The 7,819-nt window shown below is 37.4% G+C and overlaps 1 pseudogene; it reads right to left on the reverse strand.

Annotated features, from left to right (window-relative positions):
* Positions 1 to 5,624: 5,624 nt before the first annotated feature.
* Positions 5,625 to 7,405, reverse strand: LOC113711230 (trimethyltridecatetraene synthase-like; annotated as a pseudogene).
* Positions 7,406 to 7,819: the final 414 nt, after the last annotated feature.

The following is a 7,819-nucleotide window of genomic DNA, read 5'->3' on the forward strand; positions in this document are numbered from 1 at the left end:
TTTTGATGATTAACAAACTAAAATGTAGATTTGGGCTAATGTTTTTATGTGAGCAATTTGTTAGAACAGATTCTTGTGGCACAAAAGAAGAAGCAAAAACAGGGCACTCATGTGGGACGTCCGAAAGGAAGCTATCGGACGTCCGAAAGGATGAAGAACATCAAGAAGGAAACTCTGTCGGACGCTCGTGAGGAAGTATCGGACGTTCGGAAGGATCGGACGCACGCATCGGACGCACATCGATCGCATCGGACGTCCGAGAAATTTCGCAAAGATTTGATGACTCTCTGACGACGTTCGGACGCATGGTTCGGACGTCCGACAGGTGGTTTGGACGCAGGGTTCGGACGTTCGACAGGTGGTTCGGACGTCCGACAGGCCAACGGCTAGTTTTGACAGCATTTAATATTTGACCGTTGGAGAGCCTTTTGGAGCCATTTCTCACCTTCTATAAACACTCCAAAGCACAAGAAGACACGAGACTTTTGCCAACACAAAATACAAGCTTACAAGTGAGATTTTTGAGTAGAAAGATTCTTTGTTGGTTGTATAAGGGGTTGGGGAAGTTGGATTGTGAGGTTGCTCAAGTGAAGGTTATTCTCTAGGAGGAGTAAAACCTTGGTGAAGGTGAACCTATCACTTGAAGTGGTAAAACCTTGGTGAAGGTTGCCTCATTTGTATAAAATAGTTCTTAATTGGGTGAGTGATCTTTCAAGTGTAGGCTGTTGAGGGTTAACTAGAATTGTTGTAAAACTCCTTGGCTCAACCAAAGTGTGTTTGGGGTGAGGAAGGAGTGAGTCTTCACTTGTACATCTTGGTTAGCATCGCCATCTATTGAAGAGGCTATTGGATTGATATTTGGTTTGCATTTCTTATCTTTTCTCTTTAATTAAGTTTACTTTATTGTGCTTAAATTTGATATATCTTTGTGCATCATTGTGAAATTGTTTGTACTCATTAGGTTGCACCAGGCCTTACATTTATCATACATCCTCAAAGACTTTTTTTTTCTTTCCTGGCTGAAATTTGTAATCTTTAAATTCAAATTGTGTCGAAACCCTACAATTGTATACATTAGGAAGCTATCACAATAATGCTGTAAGCTATTCTTGCACTCCTGGTCTTGTTTTTAAGGGTACATTTGATAAAACTAAAATTTGAAATTTGAAATTTAAAGTTTGGATCTATTAAGTTACTGAATTGTTAATTATTAAAATCCTCACATTTGAGAATATTTTACATTAAATGATAAGTGAATAAGTTATTACTTATTTTTGGAGTAAGTTTTACCTAGAAAATTACGTAACACTTAATTAATTAAGATTCTCTATTTTTAGTTACCCAACACATCTGAAAATATTAAATTCTCATAATATTTTGCATTAAATAATGGTGAATAGATTATCACGTATTTTTTGAAATTTTGCCTAGAAAATTAGGTGCCACTTAATTAATTAAAATGTTCTATTTTTAGTTGTCAAACTCATCTGAATATATTAAAATGTGAACCCCTTAAGTATTGAATTGAGTTATAAAACAAGGCCTAAGTCTCATTTTCAATCTATGATAATATAAAAGATCAACTCTAGTTTCGTTATTTATTGAATTTTCATGTATTTAACGATAGGACATATATTGGATATCTCATGATTCACACCTCACGTATGAAAAATATAATGCGTATCCAAAAATTAATATGTTACCAAACCAAAATAATGCAATAGCATTACTTACCCCACCCACCAACCCAACTAAATAAAAAACAAAAAAAGAAATGGATTAGCATCTTAAACTTTACTTATTTGTGGATGATGCTAATAATTCAGCCCCACATCACGAACCATATAGTTTGAAAGCTCTCTAAGTAGAAACTGCAATAGAATTCAGCTATAGAGGTCTTTTTTTTTAAATTAAATTTTTTATTTATTTAAGCAAATGAATAAAAAAGGAGCCAGAACTACAAATTTTCCCCAGCACGCGGTATTGTCACCTTTGCCTCTCTTACCCTCCTTATAGATGACATGCCTAACCTATCTAGACGGATCTCTTCCCTTGCTAACTTTGGGAACATGCTTATGTTATCATAGATGACACAATTCTGATGCTGATAAGAGACACCCACATTGGCTAGAATATTTGCCACTCGATTGGCTTCTCTGAAGCAATGAGAGAATCTCTCCACATCAGCTACCAGCTCCTGGATTTGTTCTACCTCGTTCCGGATCTGCCACGAACACCTGAAGTATCGTTGAAGTATTCCCACCAATACCTGAGAATCCGAATGAATCTCCATATTGACGAACCCCTTCTCCACACACAGCTGCAGTCCAGTTAATAATGCGAGGGCTTCCGCATGTAAGCTTAACCGTTTCCCAAAGAATGCCGAGAAATCCAAAATAGGCTGTCCTAAAGAGTCCCGTAAGACCCCTCCACCGCCACTCCATCCAGGATTACCCTTTGAACAACCGTTCGTATTTAGTGTTAGACAACTCGGTTCCTTCGCCCTCCACCACACGAGCTGAACTCTGATGCCACCGTCTTGTTGACCAGACCAGTCATATAGCTGAGGGAATGAGACCCATCCCAACTTTATATTAAAATGAATCTCCAACCCTGATGTAATATCTGAGAGAACGGCCCGGCAAATATGATCCAGCTGCATCCGAGTCCCTTCAAAAACTGCTCCGTTCCTCGCCCTCCAAATGTGCCAACAAATGAAACCAGGCATCATGGTAAATAGGAGTCGCCTTCTCTATTGCCATACCATACCATACCATAACTGAAAATTAAAGAGTAGGGAGGGAATGGAGAAATTGGGCAATGCAATGCATCCTAACAAACAGATTGTGTTGAAAAGTCATGTCACAGTATATCTAAAAGAGAGTGACCTTGAGGTGAAAAATAGCTTCATCAGTTTCATCAGGTACTAGTTGGTTATGGAGTGGCCAAGGTGATAAAATCAGGAGATCCAGCATTTGATGAGGGAGATTACGTGTGGGGAAAAGTCGGTTGGGAAGACTACAGCATGATTCATAACACTAATCTGCTGTTCAAGATAAGATATACAGACAGATGTTCCTCTCGCATACCATGAATTAGTACTTTAAATTCTAGGTACTTTAAATTCACCATGAATTATTGGTACAGGGATTTTAGATCTTTCCTTGTCAGCTATAAAAAGCCAACGATTCAATTTACCACATTAACCGAGTAATTGCTAGCAGTATAAATTGTAATGTCCTTTAAATTGACCATGAATTATTGAACTGATTAAGATTCATGCTTCACATGAGCCCCCCCCCCCAAAAAGTTTTCATAATCAACCTAATTTAGAGTTGATTATCTTAAGATAAGGCTTTGGGCAATTATAGGCTTGATCTTTTAGTCAAACTCCACTTGGAAATGATACACCCCAGGAATCATGTATAGATGATCCAAGAGGAAATCCTCTGGCATGATTTTGGTTGCGGACCATGTAGTAATGTACTAATAGGTTTCGTTTCTCGATGAACATTGAGCAAGTAATATGTATAAATAATTTGTAAAGAAAACATAAGAAATTAATATTTTAGTTTATGATTATTTTTTCAACACTTTTCGTATAACGAGCAAGTATAAATGTATGATACGTCATCTTAATTCAAATTGGCAATCATTTTTCCATAAAGGTACTACCTATCTATGCCTGGTCATTAAGAAAAAAGTTACTACTATACCAATAATTAATTCGTTAAGTAATTATTTACTTTAAGGTTATGTCTGTTCAGTATCCAGTGAGCATTCGTGTAGATGTAGTTCAGCTATTAATATTTTGAAGATATAAAGTTAGATAAAGAAAGCATATAGATGTAAGATAAGGTAATAATTGTTAACGTATGCATAGATATCCTAACAAGTGTCCATTGAACGACCATTAGAAAAACTCATACCTTAATACTAATAGCTGATCAATTAAGTCATATTGGTTGTCTAATTAATCAATGACGGTAAATTGAACAATGATATGACATTATTAAAGTGATTCTTATGTCCTAAATTTTTTAAGAGAATTGTAGAATATCTTAAGGCTAAATCAAAGGGGGACTTATGATATCAATGACATAATCAATTAGTTATTAATTCCACAAAGGGCCTATAATTCAACCAATGATTCATGCCACTAATGACACGTTAACTGCCCCCACGTGAATGGGCTGGTGGTTGGCGCCTCTACCTCGGGACCGTCAGGTCCTGGGGTCGAACCTCCGCAGCAATATCGGCTTCTCCGTGCATCTAACGTGCTAGGTCTGGTTGGGGCGCTGGGCCGGGCCGAAGTGGGATTAGTCGGGCCGCCTTTACGGACTTGACCCGGACACCCACTCCGTCGACAAAAAAAAAAAAAAAAAAAAAAATTGACACGTTAACTTGTTCAAAATAAAGAAATGGTATAATATCAGGAGGAGAGATCTGGATGACAACACCTTGTCGAGCTGCCCACTTGCACCATAGATAAACTAACTAGAAAGTAGAAACCTCCCCAAGATTTCTGCAAAACTAATTACACTGAGGAACAACCAGATTCTGTCCAAATCAAAGGTCAATTAGCCGATGCTGTAACGTTCCATTTTTCTGGTCTGTAACTCTTTAAATTACTGTACCTTTTAACAGTGAAGAAATGGAACATTACAAAAACAAGGAAATACGAAAGCATCTGCCCTACGGCACCACAATGAACTTATAGTCGGACTGGACATGAATTTTGATGGAAAAACTGCATAAACACCATGTATATAGTATTGTCCTAATCGTACATTTTTCAAGCTTTAAAGCAACGGTTCCTTCTAAAAAAATATATTTGGTTGGGGAAAAGTCCACTTTTCGTCTTTGAACTTTGAATTAGGGACACATTTTATTCTCAAACTTTTAGACGCATTACATTTAGTATATGAATTAATTATTTTGGGCTATATTTAGTCTAAAAATGGTAAAATATTCAATTTGGATGGAGAAGGTTAACGTGGCCTTTGATTTTGACTGAGAAATTGGTTTTACTTAACGATCACGTGCCAAACATATGACTTTTTCCATCCAAATTAAGTAATTTACCATTTTTTTTGACTAAATATGAAAAAATAATAATTAATTCATGTACTAAATGTGGTGCGTCTAAAAGTTTGAGAATGAAATGTGTCCCCTAACTCAAAGTTTAGGAACGAAAAGTGGATTTTTCCCTATTTGGTTGCCATCAAACTAAGAGTTTAAGACAGCAGAACCTTGAAAAGTACCGGAGCTGACCAAGGCTAGCTAGCCAACATAAAAGTATATGCATGGTAACAAAGACAACTTTCCAAGATTCAATCTTATATTTAGTATAGGATTAAAAAAAATCTCATTTACTCCATAAATTGTCCATGTATGAGGCAACATCACCAAAATTTTAATCACACAAGCGGGAATTTATCCTTACTAGAGATGCATGTATGGTAGCCAGCAGCATTATTTTTCAATAGTTATTCATTACAAAAGATGAATGCTACCCAACAATAGACATAGTAAATGCAGTAATATTCTTAACCTTTGAGGCTTTTATTGACCTTAATATTTTCCCTTTCCGCCGTGTCCAGTAAGGCACGAAGAGATGGAAACTAAGTATACAGATCCTTTCGAAGCCGAGGTTCAAGTATCAATTTTATGGGAACCTTTGGATGAGTCGTGAATCCATAGACTTCATCCATACAAACATCTTCCGCCTTCATACCATCAGGCAACTTCAAGTTGAATCCATGCAATAAATTGGACAACATTGATCTAACAGCCTTCAATCCAAGAGCATAACCAGTGCATCTCCTTCGACCGGAGCCGAAAGCCAACAGCTCAAAATTTTTTCCCTTCATGTCAATATCCTTCTCCAGAAATCTCTTCGGCAAGAATTCTTCTGGAGAATCCCAATAATTTGGATCCCTTCCAATGCTCCAAAGGCAGTTTTGGGAAATCATCCTCTTCTACCCATCTATCTCTACCTACAACTCTATCCAGCTCTTCTGTTACCTTCTCAATAAGGAGTGGATGTTTAACCAATGCCATTATCACAAATTCAACTGTGGTAGTTGAGGTGTCTGTACCACCGAGTAGCAGGTCCTGAAACCAATAAATGTAGAGCAAATCTCTTTCTTTTAATACTAAAGCAGAATTGTTTGATTATTATTGGAGCAAACGTTTTGCCACAAAACGTTGCTAGTATGTTCTATTATTGTCCTATAAATAGGCATTTTATATAGTGGCCGTCACCCTAAATTGTGAGCTACACAATTTCTTGATTCTTAACTGACTTTGAATCTTGGGCCTCTGACTGGATCATAATACAATATAATGGGAAATAAATCAACTATGTTGACAAAGAGAGTAGATTAATGAGCAAAAGAAACTATGTACTGAGGAATTTTTTGCAAACATGAAAAGAAAAAAACCAAAGAAAATTGTTCATTACTGATAAAAATGCCATATTGTAATCCATACCAGTATTAAACCCTTCACAGATTCTCTATTGAGCTTAACCTCAAGGTTAGGATCCTCAGCCAAATTCAATAAAATGTCCACCATATCTCGAGGGACAAGATCTCCCTGCTTTTCTTCTGGCCTCATGATCCTGAAGCACAAAGTTGAAGAACTTCTCATAATCTTTGTACACCTCCTTCATTTGCTTCACATAACCTTGCAAGTCAAAAACATTGTGCCAGGGTACCCAGTCCCCAATGTTTACTACACCATTAAGGACAAACCACTTGTCCAGCATCGCTGTCAATTCCTCAAACGTTGCTATCGCCGAATCGTCGTTGGATTCCTCGGTACTAAAGTACGTCTTCCCCAAAACAGTTCTTGTTATAATTGTGAGCGTATATCGAAACAGATGCTCTCTCAAGACAATTGGTTTACCAGAGAGGGCATGAAAGCGCGACATCAGAGCACGCCTTTCCTCAATGCGAATACACTCGTACGAGGCAAGACGGTTTGGGCTAAGCAACTCGGTGAGATAAATTTTCTTACCTTGTCTCCAGTATGGACCATACGGTGCCCATGTAACATCGGAATAATTGTAAATAATGTATTTTCCAGCTGCATTTGCTGGCCTGGAGGAGAAGTTATAGTCATGATTTTTCAAGAATTCTTTTGCTGCTTCAGGAGTCGATGCTACAATAAGAGGCTTGCCACCAAACCATAACAGCATTATTCCTCCATATTTGTGGTATAGAGAGTGAAAAGATCGATGTGGTTGGGAGTCAATAAGGTGTAAGTTGCCAATAATTGGCCATGGTTTTGGCCCCGGCGGATAGTTCTTTTTGAGACGTTTGGTACTTGTGATTCTTGAGAGCAATACTGCTGCAGCTAACCATGCTAAGAAGGGCATCAGTAGCCAAGAGATCTCCATGGATGAGTCGGAATTAATTGGCTAGATGGACATGAAAGCACAAAAAAGAATGGAATTCTTCACTTCTGATCTGATTTTATTTGGGTAATTGCAATTTATAGCCTTTCCAGTCGTGGTATATCTTCAACAACTACCATATCTTTAATCAATAGTTACTAAATATTATATGCTGATTAGTTAGAACGTCTCCTTGTAGAAGAAAGCTCTATAACTTTTAGCTATTAGGGAATAGAGCTCTCCCATCGGTCCTAATTTTCAAAGGCCAAGATTTGGTCGGTAAGGTGAAAAAGAAAATTAGAAAGGAGATAAAGGTATGGGTTTCATATTAGTTCTGAACCTGGGCTCGATTTTCAAGATGAACACTACTAGTTTTTTCCCTCTCAAAGTGGTAAGCATTATGCATATATAATAGAT

Source organism: Coffea arabica, chromosome 10e (assembly GCF_036785885.1).
Source record: "Coffea arabica cultivar ET-39 chromosome 10e, Coffea Arabica ET-39 HiFi, whole genome shotgun sequence".
NCBI lineage: Eukaryota > Viridiplantae > Streptophyta > Magnoliopsida > Gentianales > Rubiaceae > Coffea > Coffea arabica.